The 23,885-nt window shown below is 46.3% G+C and overlaps 1 protein-coding gene and 1 pseudogene across 1 annotated transcript in view; both read left to right on the forward strand.

Moving 5' to 3' along the window:
- The window catches only part of LOC126295230 (uncharacterized), a 2,305,622-nt gene that overhangs the window by 1,024,107 nt on the left and 1,257,630 nt on the right, over positions 1–23,885 (forward strand). The gene's annotated exons all lie outside the window — the stretch shown is intronic.
- LOC126295564 (5S ribosomal RNA) lies at positions 11,867–11,984 on the forward strand (annotated as a pseudogene).

Below are 23,885 nucleotides of genomic sequence, written 5' to 3' on the forward strand. Positions count from 1 at the left end.
GCCGTGGAAAAGCGACTTCTCCGCTTTGTCCTGGCGGTGCCTTTCGTTCGTCAGTGAGATTTCCCTGGGGAGAGTTCCTTGGCGAACGGTTCCGGCGCAAAACAGGCGGCCTTAACTCGTTCCCTATATAAATACCTCTGTGTGTGTGTCTGGCTCTCTCTTTCTCTCTGCTTCTTGCCCTCTGTACGTGAACCACGCGTCTTGAGAGCGCCTAGCCACGCTTCTAAATGCAGTATCCCAACTTACAGATTGTCGAAACTACCTTCGCGGCGGTTTTCTAAAGGCGACGTTCACGCCTATGCTCTAAGTACTGAACACTCGCAACCGGACTTTTCTCGATCTTCACTTCCGAAAACAATGTGACGTGCACGGGAGAGTGGACTTCCCATTGTACCAGTTATTATGTCTTCTTCTCATTTGAAGCCCGTACGGATCGCATGGGGAGTCATTGATCCCTGTCATTGATCTCTGCCATGTTGGTCACTTTCTTCTCCAACTTTCCTTACTCTCCACCTAGATCAACAATTGCGGCCAATCCTTCTTCAGTTCATCAACCCACTCTTCTCCTGCCTTTCCTCTTGTCCTCCCTGTTGGCTCCTGTAGTCCTTTCGTCGTCTTCATCCCGATAACCATCCTGGCGAATCTTAACCTTTGCATTCCGACTTCTCCTGATGTGGTCTTCGTACCCCGTAATTCTTCACATTCATCTCTCACCCACTTGTGTTATGGCCCAGTATTTTCCTCAGTAATATCCCCTCTTCTTCTTCTAGTCTTTCTAGTGTTATCGTCTCAGCCTCATTTAGTACCATGCCATTGAATTCAGGTTAGGGTCAGGGCGTGTTTTGCCGCATGCTGGGTTTCGTGGACCCTGGACCTTATCTCCTTTCGCAGCTGCCTCTGTCATCCCTCTTTTACTTTGTTTTTCTGGACTACGTAAGCGGTTGGCCACCTTCGTTGGCAGCACTCTACTTTCCGTTTTACGGGCAGCACTCCAGTGAGTAGTGGGTACTGTACCCCTCTCTAGCTCTTCGACTTTCGCGCTTCGTGTTTGTGACCGCTGTGGGAGAGACAGCCTGTGTAGGATGTACAGCCCTCGGGTACACCCAGCTGCTGACTTGACTATTTTATCTCACTCACTTTGTTTTATCCTTGTCACTCCAATCTTTGGACACCTATTATTAACCTTATTAGGAAATACAGGAACATCTGTAGCAATAAATCTAGTTTCATTACTAATTATCGGACAAATACTCCTACTAATCCTAGAATAAACAGTAGCTATAATTCAAGCTTATGATTTCTCAATTTTAAGAACTCTATATTCATAGCCTTGCTGCTTTTGTGTTACCAATCTCCTGACTAGAAGAATTTCTTTATACTGTAACTGTCTCCGCCCTTAATCAGGTTGGAGGGGGTCGAATGCTGGTGGGGTTTCTTTCACCATAGACACGTCCTGTGAGATAAATCGTCTGCTCTGACCTACATAGTGGCCCGAAGCACTTTCCTTTACATCTCCTGAAATTACTTCTCATCTCTGGCATCAATATTGCTTTTCGGGTCTCGATTTTACCACTTGTGTGTACTTTCATGATTCGATCAAATTTATGGCTGACTTCATAACTTGAAATGAACCATGTTTGGTCCCGTAACCCCCAACCAAGCAAACAACCATTCTTCACAGTTGCCTTGTAGTATGCAGTATTTGCACATAGAGAAACATTCTTTTTATCGTATACAGGGTGGTGCATTGGCACGAAATAAGCATCAAACGAAAAAAACTAGAAAGAACGAAGCTCGTGTAGCTTGAAGGGGAAACCAGATGGCGCTAGGGCTGGCCCGCTAGATGGCACTGCCATAAGTAAACCGGATTTCAACTGCGTTTCTTAAATAGGAAGCCCCATTTCTTAGTACATATTCGTGTAGTACGTAAACAAATATTAATGTTTTAGTTGGACCACTTTTTTCGCTTTATCATAGATGGCGCAGTAATAGTCATACCAACGTATCAGTACGTGGTGTCACGTAACATTCCACCAGTCCGGACGGTATTTGCTTCGTGATACATTACCCGTGTTAAAATGGACCGTTTACCAATTGCGAAAAAGGTCGATATCGTGTTGATGTATGGCTATTGTGATCAAAATGACCAACGGGCGTGTGCTATGTATGCTGCTCGGTATCTTGGACGACATCATCCAAGTATCCGGAACCGTTCGCCGGATAGTTACGTTATTTAAGGAAACAGGAAGTGTTCAGCCACATGTGAAACGTCAACCACGACCTGCAACAAATGATGATGCCCGAGTATGTGTTTTAGCTGCTGTCGCGGCTAATCCTCACATCAGTAGCAGACAAATTGCGCGAGAATAGGGAATCTCAAAAGCGTCGGTGTTGAGAATGCTACATCAACATCGATTGCACCCATACCATATTTCTATGCACCAGGAATTGCATGGCGACGACTTTGAACGTCGTGTACAGTTCTGCCACTGGGCACAAGAGAAATTACGGGACGATGACAGATTTTTTGCACGCGTTCTATTTAGCGACGTAGCGTCATTCACCAACAGCGGTAACGTAAACCGGCATAATATGCACTATTGGGCAACGGAAAATCCACGATGGCTGCGACAAGTGGAACATCAGCGACCTTGGCGGGTTAATGTATGGTGCGACATTATGGGAGGAAGGGTAATCGGCCCCCATTTTATCGATGGCAATCTAAATGGTGCAGTGTATGCTGATTTCCTACGTAATGTTGTACCGATGTTACTACAAGATGTTTCACTGCATGACAGAATTCACTTTCAGCATGATGGATGTCCGGCACATAGCTCGCGTGCGGTTGAAGCGGTATTGAATAGCATATTTCGTGAGAGGTGGATTGGTCGTCGAAGCACCATACCGTGGCCCGCACGTTCACCGGATCCACGGACAACGCCTGACAACATGCGTCCGACTATAATTGTGAGCCATGTGTTTGCGACTATTACAGCGCCATCTATCACAAAGGGAAAAAATGGTCCAACTGTTGTTGTAGTTTTCAGTCCTGAGACAGGTTTGATGCAACTCTCCATGCTACTCTATCCTGTGCAAGTTTCGTCATCTCCCAGTACCTACTGCAGCCTACATCCTTCTGAATCTGCTAAATGTATTCATCTCTTGATCTCCCTCTACGATTTTTACGCTCCACGCTGCCCTCCAGTACTAAATTCGTGATCCCTTGATGCCTCAGAACATGTCCTACCAACCGATCCCTTCTTCTACTCAAGGTGTGCCACAAACTCCTCTTCCCCCCCCCCCCCCCCCCCCAATTCTATTCAATACCTCCTCATTAGTTATGTGATCTACCCATGTAATCTTCGGCATTCTTCTGTAGCAGCACATTTCGAAAGCTTCTATTCTCTTCTTGTCCAAACTATTTATCGTGCATGTTTCACTTCAATACATGGCTACACTCCATACAAACACTTTCAAAATCGACTTCCTGACAGCTAAATCTATACTCGATGTTAACAAATTTCTGTTCTTCAGAAACGCTTTCCTTGCCATTGCCAGTCTACATTTTATATCCTCTCTACTTCGACCATCATCAATTATTTTGCTCCCCAAATAGCAAAACTCCTTTACTACTTTAAGTGTTTCATTTCGTAATCTAATTCCCTCAGCATCACACTGCTTAATTCGGCTACATTCCATTATCCTCGTTTTGCTTTTGTTGATGCTCATCTTATATCCTCCTTTCAAGACACTGTCCATTCCGTTCAACTGCGCTTCCAAGTCCTTGCTGTCTCTGACAGCGAACCTCAAAGTTTTTATTTCTTCTCCATGGATTTTAATACCTACTCCTAATTTTTCATTTGTTTCCTTTACTGCTTGCTCAATATACAGATTGAATAACATCGAGGAGAGGCTACAACCCTGTCTCACTCCCTTCCCGACCTGTGCTACCCTTTCATGCCCCTTGACTCTTATAGCTGCCATCTGGTTTCTGTACAAATTGTAAATAGCCTTTCGCTCCCTGTATTTTACCCCTGCCACCTTCAGAATTTGAAAGAGAGTTTTGCAGTCAACATTGTCAAATGCTTTCTCCAAGTCTACAAATGCTAGAAACGTAAGATTGCGTTTCCTTTTGGTCCAACTAAAACATTCATATTTCTTTACGTACTACTGGAATATGTAATAAAAAATGGGGGTTCCTATTTTAAAAAAAGCAGTTGATATCCGTTTGACCTATGGCAGCGGTATCTAGCGGGCCAACCATAGAGCCATCTGGTTTCCCCCTTCAAGCTAGGCGAGTTTCTTTCTTCGTAGTTGTTTCGTTTGACGCGTATTTCGTGGGATATTTGCCCCGGTCTCGATGAATGGACCACCCTGTATATCTCAGATCGTACTACATCTACATCTACATGATTACTCTGCAATTCACATTTAAGTGCTTGGCAGAGGGTTCATCGAACCACAATCATACTGTCTCTCTACCATTCCACTCCCGAACAGCGAGCGGGAAAAACGAACGCCTAAACCTTTCTGTTCGAGCTCTGATTTCTCTTATTTTATTTTGATGATCATTCCTACCTATGTAGGCTGGGCTCATCAAAATATTTTCGCATTCGGAAGAGAAAGTTGCTGACTGAAATTTCGTAAATAGATCTCGCCGAGACGAAAAACGCCTTGGCTTTAATGACTTCCATCCCAACTCATATCTGCCACGTGATAATACAAAACGACCTCCCCTTTTTTTGTACCCTTTCGATGTCCTCCGTCAGTCCCACCTGGTAAGGATCCCACACCGCGCAGCAGTATTCTAACAGAGGACGAACGAGTGTAGTGTAAGCTGTCTCTTTAGTGGACTTGTTGCATCTTCCAAGTGTCCTGCCAATGAAACGCAACCTTTGGCTCGCCTTCCCCACAATATTACCTATGTGGTCTTTCCAACTGAAGTTGTTCGTAATTTTAACACCCAGGTACTTAGTTGAATTGACGGTCTCGAGAATTGTACTATTTATCGAGTAATCGAATTCCAACGGATTTCTTTTGGAACTCGTCTGGATCACCTCACACTTTTCGTTATTTAGCGTCAACTGCCACCTGCCACACCGTACAGCAATCTTTTCTAAATCGCTTTGCAACTGATACTGGTCTTCGGATGACCTTACTAGACGGTAAATTACAGCATCATCTGCGAACAGCCTAAGAGAACTGCTCAGATTGTCACCCATGTCATTTATATAGATCAGGAACAGCAGAGGTCCCAGCACGCTTCCCTGGGGAACACCCGATATCACTTCAGTTTTACTCGACGATTTGCCGTCCATTACTACGAACTGCGACCTTCCTGACAGGAAATCACGAATCCAGTCGCACAACTGAGACGATACCCCATAGCTCCGCAGCTCGATTAGAAGTCGCTTGTGAGGAACGGTGTCAAAAGCTTTCCGGAAATCTAGAAATACGGAATCAACTTGAGATCCCCTGTCGATAGCGGCCACTACTTCGTGCGAATAAGCTGATCTCACGTGGTTCTCTCGTGAACGCTGCGACGACCTTCGCGAGTCGCTGGTACGGTGTTGTGGCAGCTTCGGCAGCGTGCAGAGCCAGACGCGTGCCCAGGAAGTGGATTCTCATCGTCCGGCCCGGGAGCGGGGGCTTCGATCTGCGCGTCTTCTGGATTCCTGGCGTTGCGCGAGTTCCCCACCCCTCCACCCACGCCTCCCCCCACCCTCACCAGTCGGGGGTGGCGGCGTTCTGACCTTTGCAGCCGTCGGCCAGCGAGCCGCCTGGTTTAGCTCGCTATCTCTAGGGCAGCAGCCGGCTCCCAGCTTCTTCAAAGGCGCCGCCAAGGAGAGGGAGCTACCGCCCCCCCCTCCCAATACGTCCCCCCCCCCCCCGAGGACATGCTACTGTCTGGGGGAGAGGGGGTTGCCAGGCTGCCCTTTCTGAATGGTGCCGTCCCTCGGAGGCACACATTCTGCAGACAGACCCAGCTGGATCGCACGACGCCTACGGTAGCATATACAGGGTCTTACAAAAAGGTACGGCCAAACTTTCAGGAAACATTCGTCACACACAAATAAAGGAAAGGTGTTATGTAGGCATGTGTCCGGAAACGCTTAATTTCCATGTTAGAGCTCATTTTAGTTTCGTCACTATGTACTGTACTTCCTCGATTCACCGCCACTTGGCCTAATTGAAGGAAGGTAATGTTGACTTCAGCGCTTGTGTTCACATGCGACTCATTGCTCTACAGTACTAGCATCGAGCACATCAGTACGTAGCATCGACAGGTTAGTGTTCATCACGAACGTGGTTTTGCAGTCAGTGCAATGTTTACAAATGCAGATGCCCATTTGATGTACGGATTAGCACGGGGCAATAGCCGTGGCGTGGTACGTTTGTATCGAGACACATTTCCAGAACGGAGGTGTCCCGACAGGAAGACGTTCGAAGCAATTGATCGGCGTCTTAGGTAGCACGGAACATTCCAGCCTACGACTCGCGACTGGTGAAGACCTAGAACGACGAGGACACCTGCAATGGACGAGGCAATTCTTCGTGCAGTTGACGATAACCCGAATGTCAGCGTCAGAGAAGTTGCTGCTGTACAAGGTAACGTTGACCACGTCACTGTATGGAGAGTGCTACGGGAGAACCAGTTGTTTCCGTACCGTGTACAGCGTGTGCAGGCACTATCAGCAGCTGATTGGCCTCCACGGGTACACTTCTGCGAATGGTTCATCCGACAATGTGTCAATCCTCATTTCAGTCTAAATGTTCTCTTTACGGATTAGGCTTCATTCCAACGCGATGAAATTGTAAATTTTCACAATTGACATGTGTGGGCTGACGAGAATCCGCACGCAATTGTGCAGTCACGTCATCGACACAGATTTTCTGTGAACGTTTGGGCAGCAGGCATTGTTGGTGATGTCTCGATTGGGCCCCATGTTCTTCCACCTACCCTCAATGGAGCACGTTATCACGATTTCATACGGGATACTCTACCTGTGCTGCTAGAACATGTGCCTTTACAAGTACGACACAACATGTGGTTCATGCACGATGGAGCTCCTGCACATTTCAGTCCAAGTGTTCGTACGCTTCTCAACAACAGATTCGGTGACCGATGGATTGGTAGAGGCGGACCAATTCCGTGGCCTCCACGCCCTCCTGACCTCAACCCTCTCGTCTTTCATTTATGGAGGCATTTAAACGCTCTCGTCTACCCAACCCCGCTACCAAATGTAGAGACCCTTCGTGCTCGTATTGTGGACGGCTGTGATACAATACGCCATTCTCCAGGGCTGCATCATCGCATCAGGGATTCCGTGCGACGGAGGGTGGATGCACGTATCCTCGCCAACGGAGGACATTTTGAACATTTCCTGTAACAAAGTGTTTGAAGTCACGCTGGTACGTTCTCTTGCTGTGTGTTCCCATTCCGCGACTAATGTGATTTGAAGAAAAGTAATAAAATGAGCTCTAACATGGAAAGTAAGCGTTTCTTTACACATGTCCACATAACATATTTTCTTTCTTTGTGTGTGAGCAATGTTTCCTGAAAGTTTGGCCGTACCTTTTTGTAACACCCTGTATAGTCTCTCCTGTCGGCACGGTGCTTTCAAACTGGGCAGCAGGCTTGCCAACCCTTGCAGGTACAGCGCGTCAGGTGTCGAGCGACCTTACACGGCCCCACGTGTTGCACAGCCTGCCCCCCGCGTCTTTGGTATTGACGTCTCAGTACTGTCGTTTCATCATCTGGATCCCATTTTACGGGCTGATAAGGTTCACTTGTCTCCTCAGTGGATGAAGAAGAGCTGCATCGCGTGTTGGAATGGGATGAGTAGTCTAACCAGTACAGAATTGTCCGTCCCCGGTAGCTGAGTGGTCAGAGCGATAGTATGTCAGTCCTGACGGCCCCGGTTCGAATCGCGGCTGGGTCGGAGACTTTCTCCGCTCAGGGACTGGGTGTTGTACTGTCCTAATCATCATCATTTCATCCCCATCGACGCGCAAGTCTCCGAAGTGGCGTCAAATCGAAAGGCTTGCACCAGACGAACGGTCTACCCTACGGGAGGCCCTAGTCACACGACATTAGTAGTACAGAATATCGATTGAGAGTAGTGCACACCGAAGAAAAGTGAAAGTACACTGACGTTACCGGTGTCGAAGTCGAAGGATTGTAGGAGGATACAAACGTAAGTCCTGTAATGTATGGTGAATCGCAGGTTGGCTCAAATGGTTCAAATGGCTCTGAGCACTATGGTACTTAACATCTGTGGTCATCAGTCGCCTAGAACTTAGAACTAATTAAACCTAACTAACCTAAGGATATCGCACACACCCATGCCCGAGGCAGGATTCGAACCTCCTACCGTAGCGGTCGTGCGGTTCCAGACTGAAGCGCCTAGAACCGCTCGGCGACATCAGCAGGCTGAATGGCAGGTTGCTCTGGTAGAGAAAGAAACGTTTGTTAATGCAGATGAGTTGTTGTTGTTGTTGTTGTGGTCTTCAGTCCTGAGACTGGTTTGATGCAGCTCTCCACGCTACTCTATCCTGTGCAAGCTTCTTCATCTCCCAGTACCTACTGCAACCTACGTCCTTCTGAATGTGCTTAGTGTATTCATCTCTTGGTCTGCCTCTACGATTTTTACCCTCCACCCTGCCCTCCAGTACTAAATTGGTGATGCCTTGATGCCTCAGAATATGCCGTACCACCCCATCCCTTCTTCCAGTCACGTTTTGCCACAAATTTATCTTCTCTCCAATTCTATTCAATACCTCCTCATTAGTTTTGTCATCTACCCATCTAATCTTCAGCAATCTTCTGTAGCACCACATTTCGAAAGCTTCTATTCTCTTCTTGTCCAAACTATTTATCGTCCATATTTCACTTCCATACATGGCTACACTCCATACAAATACTTTCAGATGAGTAGGAAGATAATTGTGTTACGTTACATTACAGCTTTAGTAGCGCACTGATTGACACAGTCGTGTGTATTAATTATCTGGGGGTAACGTTCCCAAGTGATATCAAATCAAAGGAAAACATTGTAGGGAAGGTGAGCGTTCGACTTTGGTTTACTGGGTCAGTTCCAGGAAAATGTAGCTCATCTATGATACAGGGTACAGAACACCAGTGCGACCCATTCGTGGGTAGTGATACAGTGTTTGGGACTCGCTGCAGGTCGGATGAAAAGAAGACATCGAAGCTATTCGGAGTCGGGCTTCTAGATTTGTTACCGGTACATTTGACCAACACGCGAGTGTTACGGAGACGGTTTATGAACTCAAATGGGAATGCTTAGGGGGAGACCGATGTCCATTTCGCGAAACGCTGCTGGAAAACTGATCTATGTAACTGCGTTTGCCTGGGGACATGTGAGTCTCTAAATCCCATCGGGCGTCAGAAATACACTCTACAAGTGCTACTTCTGTATTTATCTATAGCAATTTTTTCTCCTTGTTCTCAAATGTTATTCCACTGATGTAACGATCTGTTCAGAAATTTTAAATTTATTACTTACTACTGGCCATAAAAATTGCTACACTACGAAGATGACGTGCTACAGACGCGAAATTTAACCGACAGGAAAATGATGCTGTGATATGCAAAAGATTAGCTTTTCAGAGCATTCACACAAGGCTGGCGGCGATGGCGACACCTACAACGTGCTGACATGAGGAAAGTTTCCGACCGATTTCTCATACACAAACAGCAGATGACCGGCGTTGCCTGGTGAGACGTTGTTGTGATGCCTCGTGTAAGGATGACAAATGCGTACCATCAAGTTTCCGACTTTGATAAAGATCGGATTGTAGCCTATTGCGATTGCGGTTTAACGTATGGCGACATTGCTGCTCGCGTTGGTCGAGATCCAATTACTGTTGGCATAATATGGAATCGGTGGGTTCAGGAGGGTAATACGGAAAGCCGTACAGGATCCCAACGGCCTTGTATCACTAGCAGTCGAGATGACAGGCATCTTATCCGCACGGCTGTAACGGATCGTGCAGCCACGTCTAAATCCCTGAGTCAGCAGATGGGGACGTTTGCAAGACAACAACCATCTGCACGAACAGTTCGACGACGTTTCAGCAGGACGGACTATCAGCTCGGAGACCGTGGCTGCGGTTACCCTTGACGTTGCATCACAGACAGGACCGCCGGCGATGGTGTACTCAAAGACGAACCTGGGTGCACGAATGGCAAAACGTCACTTTTTCGGATGAATCCAGGTTCTGTTTACAGCATCATCATGGTAGCATCCGTGTTTGGCGACATCGCGGTGAACGCATACTGGAAGCGTGTATTCGTCATCGCCATACTGGTGTATCACCCGGCGTGATGGTATGCGGTGCCATTGCTTACACGTCTCGGTCACCTCTTGTTGGTATTTACGGCACTTTGAGCAGTGGACGTTACATTTAAGATGTGTTACCACCCGTGGCTCTACCCTTTATTCGATCCCTGCAAAACCCTACATTTCAGCAGGATAATGAACGACCCCATATTGCAGGTTCTGTACGGGCCTTTCTGGATACAGAAAATGTTCGACTGCTGCCCTGGCCAGCACATTCTCCAGATCTCTCACCAATTGAAAAAGTCTGGTCAATGGTGTCCGAGCAACTGGCTCCTCACAATATCCCAGTCACTACTCATGATGAACTGTGGTATCGTGTTGAAGCTGCACGGGCAGCTGTACCTGTACACGCCGTCCGAGCTCTGTTTGACTCAATGCCCAGGCGCATCGAGGCCGTTATTTCGGCCAGAGGTGGTTGTTCTGGGGACTGATTTTTCAGGATCTATGCACCCAAATTGCGCGGAAATGTAATCACATGTCAGTTCTAGTATAATATATTTGTCCAATGAATACCCGTATATCATCTGCATTTCTTCTTGCTGTAGCAATTTTAATGGCCAGTAGTGTAGTAACATCATGTGTGCCCCAGCGAAGTGTGTTGGGAACCTTGCTCTTCGTGTTGTATATCAGTGACCCACAGACACCGTCGTCAGAAGTTACACTGAGGAATGCCCCCTTTGCTTGTGCTAATATGCTCCTTATGTCCTCTTTGCCTGGTCCGATATCTGTAATTTTCGTTCCAACGAAGTAAAATTCCTTCATTTCGTCCACTTGTTGCTCCAGAATTTTAATGTTAAGTCTATCGCTACTCCTAATGACTTTTATCTTTCTTTGGTTTACTCAGAATCTATGTTCTGCCCTCACTAGACTGTTCATTCCATTCAAGAGGTCCCTAATTCTTTCCCACTTTCCTTGAGGACAGGAACTTCATAGAATTTTATTACTGACATACTTTCATCCTGAATTTTAGTCCCTCTCTTTAAACTTTCCGTGACTGCTTCTTCGATGGACAGGAAAAGGACTACATCCCTGAATCACACCCTTTCTAATTGATGGACTTCTTTTGTGGTCTTCCAGTATTATTGTCTCTTCCTGATTCTTGTTCATATTGGAAGTTAACGTTAACGTCGTCAATGTTAACAGGAATACAGTGTATGTTCTGGACCATGTTTGCATTTAAATGAGGTTTTGAAATATACGATATCACTGACATCAATGTCAGTGTTAGTGTGGGCTGCATACAAGCAGGAGGAATCCAGTTATCAATGAGAAGCCATCCTCGTCCCCTCCTTATCTATTTGAATTTTTTGATCGGTTCTGTTGTTCTTAATACTTCTACGTGATTCTGGGATAGGAGGAAGGGAAGGGAGGGGCGTGGCTTGTCAGTGATAATCATGATGTCACTGATGAGACTGTCTTGCCCCTGTACATAGGCAACCGACACTAGCTTTGCACTTTAATTCGTTGTATCACATATTTCAATTACTTAATTTAAGCGCGCCAACGGGCTTGCCGCAGTGGTATCACCGGTTCTCGCCTGATCACCGTAGTTAAGCACTGTTGGGCTGGGGTAGCACTTGGATGGGTGACCATGTGGTCTGCCGAGCGCTGTTGGCAAGCGGGGAGCACTCAGCCCTTGTGAGGCAAACTGAGGAGTTACTTGACTGAGAAGCAGCGGCTCCGGTCGCGGAAACTGACGTACGGCCGGGAGAGCTGTGTGCTGCCCACGTGCCCCTCCATATCTGCATCCAGTGACGTCTGTGGGCTGTGGGTGACACGGCGGTCGGTCGGTACCGTTGGGATTTCACGGCCTTTTCGTAAGGAGTTTTTTTTATTTTAATTTAGGCGCAAGTTTGGTCCAGAACGTGCACTGTATTCCACTCATGTTGCAGAGTTGCACGGAAACTGAGACTGTTTATGAAATAAAAAATAAGTTAAAATAAGTATTTGTGTCAATCATTTTTATATAATGTACTGCTCCACCTACAGAAGAGGGTGTCACCCCTCCAAATGCGTTATGAATGAAAATATAAGTGACTGAAACACACCATTTTTTAAATTCATCTTTTATATTACATATTATTCTTCTTTCCTCATAGACCCATTTTTCTGAGAAAACGAAAACACCTTACGTTGCCTTATACTTTTTCATGACTGTAATTGCTCCAAACACCCTCCACCACACACTATATTATGGTGTATAGGCCATGTCAGGCAAAGCATTCCAAGGAAATTACTGTATAGTACATCCATGTCAATTTTTCGTATTATACGCTGACACAAAAATACTACAGTGAGAGTGCCTTGTAATTGCATTCTTCATGTGTACAACACTGAGTCAAAGTAATATCACAATGGTCTCAAATTTGCTGATGAGCGCGGAGAAAAACAATTTTTGTCATCGAACGGTTCCCAATGAGCACCAAAACACCAACATTATCATTTTGGTATCATGTTGTATCCTGGCATGACGAAACGAGACGTAATATAGGAACCTTTTGGGAAAAAGGCCCTTATTATTATTACCTGGCATCATTTCCTCAAATTTTTGTTAAGTTCGTTCTGGAAGTTGTCATTGCACTGTACCACTTAACCAGCACAACAGTTCAAACATCAGTTGGTTTTTTTTTTTTTTTTGTAATTATTAACTAGAATGAGAGATTCATGTTTGTCCGAAACGCAGCCACCCTCAGCCATATACACTGATGCTCATAAATTAAGGACAATTGCAGTATGTGGTGCCACAGGACGTGGCACTACACAAAAACTGGCGCTAATAGCATAGGCACATAGGGAACACACATGACACCTGTAAGTCCACGTTATTTGTGATAAGTTGAGAAAACCGTCCCGAAGCACATGTGCCACAAAACGCCACTGTTTCCTGCGCATGTACCCCTACATCAGTATGGGATATGATCACACGTACACAGGCCGCACAACGGGTTCTCATACTCTGGATCAGGTGGTCGAGCAGCTGCTGGGCTATAGCCTCCCATTCTTGCACCAGTGCCTGTCGGAGCTCCTGAAGTGTCGTAGGGGTTTGAAGGCGTGCAGCGATACGTCGACCGACAGCTTCCAGACGTGCTCGATGGGGTTTAGGTCTGGAGAACAGGCAGGCCACTCCATTCGCCTGATATCTTCTGTTTCGAGGTACTCCTCCACGATGGCAGCTCGGTGGGGCCGTGCGTTATCATCCATCAGGAGGAAGGTGGGACCCACTGCACCCCCCAAAAGGCGGACATACTGGTGCAAAGTGACGTCCCGACACACCTGCCCTGTTACAGTTCCTCTGTCACAGACATGCAGGGGTGTACGTGCACCAATCATAATCCCACCCCAAACCATCAAACCACGACCCCCATACAGGTCCCTTTCAAGGACATTAAGGTGTTGGTATCTGGTTCCTGGTTCACGCCAGATGAAAACCCGGCGAGACTCACTGTTCAGACTATACCTGGACTCGTCTGTGAACATGACCTGGAACCACTGTTCCAATTACCATGTACTGTGTTCTTGACACCAGGCTTTACGGGCTCTCCCGTGACCAGGGGTCAGTGGAATGCACCTTGCAGGTCTCGTGTCTGTTCAGTCGTCTGTAGACTGTGTGTCTGGAGACAACTGTTCCAGTGGCTGCGGTAAGGTCCCGAGCGAGGCTACCTGCAGTACTCCGTGGCCGTCTGTGGGCACTCATGGTGAGATATCGGTCTCCTTGTGGTGTTGTACACTGTGGACGTACCGTACTGTAGCGCCTGGACACGTTTCCTGTCTGCTGGAATCGTTGCCATAATCTCGAGATCACAGTTTGTGTCACACGGAGGACCCGTGCTACGACCTGCTGTGTTTGAGCAGCCTCCAGTCGCCCTAGTATTCTACCCCTCATAACGTCATCAATATGTGTTCTTTGAGCCATTTTCAGCACACAGTCAGGTCTGAAAAGGTCTGCACACTTACTCGCTGCACCGTACTCTGACATGCACCAACACACCTCTGCGTATGTGGACTGCTGCCAGCGCCACCGAGCGACGACCGCAGGTCAAATGCACCGCTCGGTCAGACCCCGAGGTGATTTAAACCCTCAAACCGCCCACCAGAGCGTTGTTTCACCACATATCAGCATGATCCTTAATTTATGAGCGTGAGTGTAGTAAAATTTTAATTATCACCTCGAAACAATAGCATTACACTAATAATTTTCGGCTTCTTTGCAGTGAAATGTCTGCATCCCTGGTACCCAGTGAAATCCACTCGCCTCAGTACCATAGCACGCCGCTAGAGATGCCTAGACTAACCGGCGCACTCCATTGATAGAGTGGTGCATCTTCCGATAGTTGGTTATCTGCTTTTGGAGCGGACCAGTGCTCCAACAATCTGTGCTGTACTATTGTAAGGCACCATTATATGAGATACAGGTTAGCAGACGTATATGCTTCCAGTGTGGTCGGACAAGTCTGAATGACGAAGAACCAAGTTGCTAGACCATGTGTCAGTGAAGAATCGGGAAGGGGCAGAGGTGCTCGTCCTAGAAAATTGATGTATCACAATCTGGGTGACATTCGAGAAAGGGGAAATTTATGCTTATCCATTACGGATATTTTAGAACAGTGACTGTATATAGAATGTAAATAAGTTATACACAACTGCAACCAGTCACTTTTTTTAATAATAATGCTTTATTACATGAACCGCTTTTCGAACCTTTCCAGGTTCATCTTCAGATAGTTTCGGGAGGATCCGGGAAGTTACGTCATTACTGGTTGTAGCATAATGCTGGGTGCTGGTTCTATGGCAGAAAAATGGCTCACACTTTAGTGTATCGCTATGACTATAGCTTATCTATCGATATGGATGTAAATTTAGTTTTTACTTACTGCGACAGTATAGGCGGCTTTTTTCGGATCTGTCTGCCTCCATTTTGATGTCCAGAACACTTTCACACAAACTATATTTTGACAGTGACACTTTACCAGCATCCAGCATGCGCTTTAGGACTGTTGCTTGTAACCAAGATCTAAACAGAAAGATATGGTATAAGCCTACTTTATCCAGAGATGTAATTTGTTGTTCTTTACATGTGTTAAAGTCGATATAAGGTCAAGTATTTTAATCAGAACTGTGATAACATGAGAGCACAAGATAAAATAAATAAATAAATTACTACAAGAACAAATTTCAGGTGATCTGATATCTTATTTCTACTTGTATATTACACTGTCAAACCGTAAACTAATATAGTTTGTGTCAATGTGTTCTGGACATCAAAATGGAGGCAGACAGATCCGAAAAAAGCCGCCTATACTGTCGCAGTGAGTAAAAACTAAGTTTACACCCATATCGACAGATAAGCTATAGTCATAGCCTTAGAACCAGCACCCAGCATTATGCTACTACCAGTAATGATGTCACTTCCCGGATCCTCCCTAAACCATCTGAAGATGAACCTGAAAAGGTTCGAGAAGCGGTTCGTGTAATAAAGCATTGATATTCAAAAAAAGTGAATGGTTGCAGTTGTGTACAACTTATTTACAAGGGGAAATTTGTCACGGATCAGTTCTGAACACCTTGCATGACATTTTGCCCGAGCGAGATGGTGCAGTGGTTAGCATATTGGATTCACATTCTGGAGGACTACAGTTCAAACCCGCGTCCGGTTCTCCTGGTCTTCTGTGATTTCCCTAAATCGCTTGAGGCAAATGCTGGGATGGTTCCTTTGACAAAGGCGACTGCTCGCTTCCGTCCTCGTCGTTCCCTAATCTGATGAGACCGATGACCTCGCTATTTGGTCTGCTCTCCCGAACCAACCAACATTTTGAACGCCACAGAGGTGTCTGTCCTCTGTGTGATTTGCCTGATGAAAGCCACTCAGAGAGAGCGACCAGCCGAACCGGCTGTGGGGATTTCGTAGCTCTACTAGCCTGGTATAACATGAACATCAACAAAAGCAAAACGAGGATAATGGAATGTAGTCAAATTAAGTCTGGTGACGCTGAGGGAATTAGATATAGGAAGTGAGACACTTAAAGTAGTAAAGGAGTTTTGCCATTTGGGGAGCAAAATAACTGATGATGGTCGAAGTAGAGAGGATATAAAATGTAGACTGGCAATGGCAAGGAAAGCGTTTCTGAAGAAGAGAACTCAAATTTAGCATTGGAGGGCAGCGTGGAGGGACAAAATCGTAGAGGGAGTCTAAGAGATGATTACACTAAGCAGATTCAGAAGGATGTATGCTGCAGTAGGTACTGGGAGATGAAGAAGCTTTCACAGGATAGAGTAGCATGGAGAGCTGCATCAAACCAGTCTCTGGACTGAAGACCACAACAACAACAACAACAACTAGCCTGGTCCAAGGGACTCCTCTGATCACCTGATCAGAATGACCAGTGGTGGCTGTAACACGGCGCCCCCAGCACAGTGGAGCAAAATGGGCAGTGTGGATTGACTACGGCCAGTAAAAGGCGAAAGACCAACTTTCATCAAGCAAGGCGATGTTGAGTGTATTTTGGGACAGGTCACAGTGTGTTGCTGACGGAGTGTCAAAATCTCGTAACAACGACAGTTGAGGAACGTCAGGATGAAGTGTAGCGTTAAACCGCCTGGCGCTGTTTCTTCGCCCCATCCTGACACTGGCCCAGATCGTTGTCCACAACATGACACAGACACATTTGCTGCGTCTCTGGGACATCACCAGTTCTCTTGACGTGGTTGGTTGGTTGGTTGAATTTGGGGAGGGGTCCAAACAGGGAGGTCATCGATACCATTCCATTAGGGAAGGGGAAGGAAAACGGCCGTGCTCTTTCAAAGGTACCGTCCTGGCATTTGCGTGAAGCGATTTAGAGAAATCAAGGAAAACGTAAATCAGGATGGCCGGACGGGAGTTTGAACCATCTTCTTCCTCACGTGGCACTTAGAGACTTGTGCCTTTTTCTTCGGATGACAAAACAAAACATGGGAGGCATTTCCAGAAATATGAGAATTTTATCTGGAAGCAACGTTTCTGAAACAGAAAAATTCAAGCTTGTACGATCATGGTCTCTGCCAAATCATCCATCGTCAGGAAAAATTTATTGCAAAAAAAATGGCTCTGAGCACGATGCGACTTAACTTCTGAGGACACAGTCCCCTAGAATTTAGAAATACTTAAACCTAACTAACATAAGGACATCACACACATCCATGCCCGAGGCAGGATTCGAACCTGCGACCGTAGCAGTCGCTCGGTTCCAGACTGTAGAGCCTAGAACCGCACGGCCACTCTGGCCCGCTATAACTTATTGCACTGATGGGCGAATATCTATAGAAGGTACAGGTTCACTACCATAGCCAGAATATTTCGAGGTCTTAATTGAAATCTTACGATTACCCACAATATGGAAGCATTTCACGATGAATCATAGGCTATTGTTTTAAACACTGTAAAATCCTTATTACAGTGTAAGAAAGTGGGGGAAGTGAGGTGGAGGTGGTGACGAATCTGAAGATGTTGACCTTTTACCAAAAGACATGGTATGACGGTTATGTGGCAGTAATAAAACCAACTGATTCACAAAGTGTCGTGCTGGTTTAGTAAGACAAACACACTGCCAGAAAACAAATTAGTACACCTGGAAAGAGGACGTCGATTTTGATCCAATGATGGTATCATGTAACTTTCTTGGCGAATGCATTTCCGAGATTGATGGCTGAAATACTCCTCTGTGATACAGACAAAAGGGAGATTGAGTCTGTAATTAAATCACTGAAGACTAAGGACTCTCAGTGTTTTGATGGAGTGATTAGAAGAATATTAAAGTTCTGTGCTGTACATGTTAGCCCAGTATTTAGCCGTATTTGTAATTTTTCCTTTAGGAATGGTCAGTTTCCTGAGCAATTAAAGTACTCAATATTAAATCCGCTTTATAAAGAGGGGGAAAGGGATAATGTAGGTAATTGTAGACCTATTTCTATGCCATCAGTGTTTGGGAAAGTTATTGAAAAGGCTGTGTACGTAAGGATAATTGATCATTTTATATCACACGATTAGCTATCAAATGTACAATTCGGGTTAAGAAGTCGTTTAACAACTGAAAATGCTATATTCTCTTTTGTCTGTGAGGTACTGGATGGGCTAAGCAAAAGCTTTCGAACGCCTGGTATATTTTTTGATTTAACTAAGGCATTTGCTTGTGTTGATCACAAGATGTTGCTCCATAAATTTGGACCATTACGGAATACAGGGAGTAGCTCAAAATTGGTTTACGTCTTACTTTAGCAACAGGCAGCAAAACGTCATTATTCACAATGTTGATAACGGCTGTGATGTGGGATCTGAGTGGGGCACTGTCAAATGGGGGGGTGCCCCAGGGATCAGTGTTGGGGCCGCTCCTGTTCCTTATTTATATAAGTGATATGCCCTCTAGTATTATGGGTAACTCTAAAATATTTCTGTTTGCTGATGACACAAGCTTGGTAGTAAAGGATATTGTGTGCAACATCGGCTCGGTTTCAAATAGTGCAGTGCATGACCTAAGTTCATGGCTTGTAGAAAATAACTAACGTTAAATCACAGTAAGACTCAGTTTTTACAGTCTGTAACACACAGTTCAACAGAACATGATGTTTGATTCCACTGAATGGGCATATGATTAATGAAACTGAACAGTTCAAATTCCTAGGTGTTCAGATACATAGTAAGCTGTCGTGGAAAGCCCACGTTCAGGATATTGTTAAAAGACTTAATACTGCCATTTTTACTATTCGAACGGTATCTGAAGTGTGTGATCGTTTGACACAAGAATTAGTCTTCTTTGCTTTTTCCATTCACTTATGTCGTGTAGTATTAGATTTTGGGGTAACTCTTCCCATTGAAAAAGGATATCATTGCCTCAGAAATGGGCGGTTCGGGCAATAAGTGTTGTAAGTTCACGAACCTCTTGTCGACCTGTGTTCATGAGTCTGGATATTTTGACATTAGCCTCTCAATACATATATTTCTTGTTAACAATATTAGCTTATTCCCAAGAATAAGCAGCTTTCACTCAGTTAATACTCGGCAGAAATCGAACCTGCATTTGGATTGAACTTCCTTAACTCTTGTGCAAAAATGTGTGCAGTATACTGCTGCAACCATTTTCAGTAAGCTGCCACTCGAATTGAAAAATGTTAGCAGTAATCCACGCGCTTACAAATCGAAACTGAAGAGTTTCCTCTTGGGTTACTACTTCTATTCTGTCGAGGAGTTGGTTGAATAATTAATCTGATTCTTATTGTATTGTTGATTGCGTTTACTTAAACTTATGGAGTGACTTTTTTCGGGTTCATAAGCGTTTATTTTTATCTGTTACTACTTTTATGTTGTAATTTCATGTACTGACACGTTCTATGACCTCGTAGATTTGCTGCTCAATTTGGTCCTACGGAACGTGACGTGTAAATAAAGATAATAAAAAGGATGTGCGATCTGTGGGGATAGTAAATCTACTGATAATGGTTTGAACATCGGCTGGCAACAGATGGTGTAGTGGCGTAGCTAACAGAGCGCCACCTGTGTCCACCTTTTAACAGTGAATGCTCACATCCAGAACGCTCAGTGTGATGCAAAAGTGTGAAGCGAGCAGGCAACCGTGGCACAGAGACGCACTCGTGCTTTCTGCAGCCAAGTGAGCGAGTTTGAAAGTGGTCGCATTGTGGCCCTCTGGGTGGCGGGATGGTTCTCTCGGACAGTTTCGTCAGTTCTGCAACGTATCAGTGGCCACGTGAACACAGTCACACCCAGTGGTGATGACCTGAACAGCACAGATACCTGCCAGGATCGTCGTATTGCGATGGCAGCAGTGGCAGACTGTGCAGCTACCACAGTGCAGGTAAGAGCGCTCGTGAGTCCAGTCGTGTCAACACCACCTGCTGCGGAGCAGTTATTAGCTGTGGGGACTACTGGCACGCACGCCTCTAGCCCGGCTTCCAGTTACGGCGCAGCTTCGACGTGCACGGCTCGACTCAAGAAAACTTGGAAGACGAAATGGCGCGCCTTAATTTTCAGCGATGAAGGCAGATTCTGGCTGCACTCAAGTGATGGTGGTTTGTCATTACGACACAGGCCTGGTGAGCACTGTCTCGTAGAGTACACTCTTCCGAGTTGCAAAGGCCCCACCTGATGCCATTTGGTTGGGATGCGATAAGCTACATCTTTCATTCACTTTTAGTGTTTCTGGAGTACACTCAGTACGTGCAGAATGTTGACAGACCCATCCATTCTTTTGTCATTTTTGCTACAGGAAGCTGATGTGTTGCTCCAACAGGATAACGCTCGTCCACGCACTGCTTGTGAAACTCAGTGTGCACTGTAAGACGTGGAGCAACTTCCCTGGCCAGCAAGATTTTCTCGGCTTGTGTGGGATATGATGGGCCGAGAAGTGACTTGCGTTACCTGACTACCGGCAACTCTTACAGAATTACGTTAACAGGTTCCTGCAGGACTGCCATAACACATCCCAGGACAGCATTCGCCACCTGTATGGTCCACTGGATGTCAGAGTCAGCGCCAGCATTTGAGGCTATACCATGTACTAATATGCGGTCTTCATGAGGGTTCGATACCTGCTACTTCAGAACCACTTATGCTGTTGATCTGTAAATGTACTACGTCTGCACCGTAGCAACAAAAAATCTTGAGTGAATTGGAAACATCTAGAATGGTGTACTAATTATTTTCGGCAGTGTTGTCGTTTCAATCTCAGATGTAGTCTATATTGAGCAGACATGAACTTGCAATTATTAGTATTATTTTGTCCCTTCTAGTGTGTTGGAATTCCTGTTTAGGCAGTAATTGTCTCTTTTTTTGTAGTAATATTGTTCTTGTCTCAGCGGTAATCTCAGAATGTGGGGGTGTCTTCTCGCTTAGGAGTTATATTTGGTTAAGCCCTGAATTACGATGTGTGACCGTTTGAGGAGACGATAGTGCAGGAAATTAAAAGTAGACTATCATTTCATTTGAACGTAACATCTTCAAGCCACAAGTGGCCCAGCGGGACCGTCCGACCGCCATGTCATCCTCCCTGAGGAGGCTGATAGGCAGGGCGTGTCGTCAGCACACTGCTCTTCCGGTCGTTACGATGGTTTTCTGTTCGGTCGAGTAGCTCCTCAATTGGCATCACGAGGCTGAGTACCCCCCAAAAAACGGCAACGGCGCATGGCTGCCCAGATGGTCACCCATCCAAGTGCCGACCACACTCGACAGCGCTTAACTTCGGTGATCTCACGGGAACAGGTGTAATCACTGCGGCAAGGCCGTTGCCCCAACATTGCATATGGAGTACATGAAATGATTACATTTACAGATCAGTAGCACAAGCGAGTCTGAGTTACCATACGGAAACACCCACACTAGTACGTGGCGTAACATCCACGGACGGCAATGCAGGCGCTCACTCTGGTATCCAGTGGATCGTACAGATGACGTATACAGACCCCTGCTTGACCTGTTCCCGTAGTTCTGTAACGAGTTGTTGGTTGTCGAGTCGCAGTAGTCATTTCTCGTCCCATCATATCCCACATGTGCTGGATTGGAGGCAAGTCCGCAGATCATGCTGGCCAGTTGAGTTGCTGCATGTCTTGCAGAGCACGGTGAGTTTCACAGGCAGTGTGTGGACGAGCGTTATCCTGTTGGAGCAGCACATCACCATCCTGTTGCAAGACCAGCAGGAGAACGGATCTAACAACATTCTGCACGCACCGACCACTGGTTAGCGTCCTCTCCTGACACCCCAAGAGTGGACGAGGGCTGTAGCTCATCGCAGCTCTGACCGTAAGGTCAGCGATTGGGCCAGTGTGTCTTGAACTAATGCACTCTGCAAGACAGCGCTCACCAGGACTACTTCGTACACGCAAAGGACCATCAACTGCTTGCTCACAGAACCTGCTTTCATTGCTGAAGTGAACGCTGCCCCATCCGTCAATCCTCTGACGTCACTAGTCGAGCCATGCAAGTTGCTGCTGTGGCGCGAGGGCAAGATGGGGTAGGGGTGTGCGTGCCAGTAGTCCCCACAGCTAATGACGGGTTCGTAACAGTTCGCGCAGACACGTCTGGGTTCAGAGCCCTCTTATCTGTGCTGTGGTAGCTGTACGATCCTCCAGTGCTGCCCTTACACTACGACGATGTTGGCGGGCATCTGTGCTCCCCGGACGTCCAGAACGTCCTCTACGTGTATCAGAATGTTCACGAGACCATCGATATTGGCATCATTGCACCACTGACACAGCACTTCCAGCTTGTGCGGCAACTCTCCGAAAGGACCATCTCGCCCTCGGAAGGCCACCGTTTGACTCCTTCCAAAGTAGCTTAGTCGGCTGTAGTAAGCACGGGTGGGTGTCTGTGTCACGGTTGCCTGCTCGCTTCACACGTTTCCACCACACTGTGCCTTCTTGCTGTGAGCATTCCCTATTAAAGGATAGACGCAGATGCTGCTCTGGTAGTTGTGCCAGTACACTCTGTCTTCCAAGAGGATGTTGAATATACACTACTGGCCACTATAATACACCAAGAAGAAATGCAGATGATAAACGGGTATTCATTGCACAAATTCATTATACTAGAACTGACGTGATTACATTTTCGCACAATTTGGGTGCATAGTTCCTGAGAAATCAGTACCGAGAACAACCACCTCTGCCTAAGTAACGGCCTTAATACGCCTGAACATTCAGTCAAACAGAGCTTGGATGGCGTGTACAGGTACAGCTGCACGTGCAGCTTCAACACGATACCACAGTTCATCAAGTGTAGTGACTGGCGTATTGTGACAAGCCAGTTGCTCGGCCACCATTGACCAGACGTATTCAGTTGGTGAGAGATCTGAAGAATGTCGTGACCAGGGCAGCAGTCGAACATTTTCTGTATCCAGAAAGGCCCCTTACAGGGCCTTCAACATGTCGTGCATTATCCTGCTGAAATGTAGCGTTTCGCAGGGATCGAATGAATGGTAGAGCCACGGGTCGTAACACATCTGAAATGTAACGTCCATTGTTCAAAGTGCCGTCAATGCGAACAAGAGGTGACCGAGACGTGTAACCACCGGCACCCCGTAACGTCACGCCGGGTGATACGTCAGTATGGCGATGACGAATACACGCTTCCAATTGTGCTTTCACCGCGATGTCGCCAAAACGGATGCGACCATCATGATGCTGTAAACAGAACCCGAAAAAATAACGTTTTGCCATTCGTGCACCCAGGCTCGTCGTAGAGTACACAATCGCAGGCGCTCCTGTCTGTGATACAGCAGCGTCAAGGGTAACCGCAGCCACGGTCTCTGAGCTGATAGTCCGTGCTGCTGCAAAAGTCGCCGAACTGTTCGTGCAGATGGTTGTTGTCTTGCAAGCAAACGTCCCCATCTGTTGACTCAGGAATCTAGACGTGGCTGCACGATCCTTTAGAGCCGTGCGGCTAAGATGCCTGTCATCTCGACTGCTAGTTATGCGAGGCCGTTGGGATCCAGGACGGCGTTCCGTATTACCCTCCTGACCCACCGATTCCATATTCTGCTA

This window comes from Schistocerca gregaria, chromosome 11, assembly GCF_023897955.1.
Source record: "Schistocerca gregaria isolate iqSchGreg1 chromosome 11, iqSchGreg1.2, whole genome shotgun sequence".
NCBI lineage: Eukaryota > Metazoa > Arthropoda > Insecta > Orthoptera > Acrididae > Schistocerca > Schistocerca gregaria.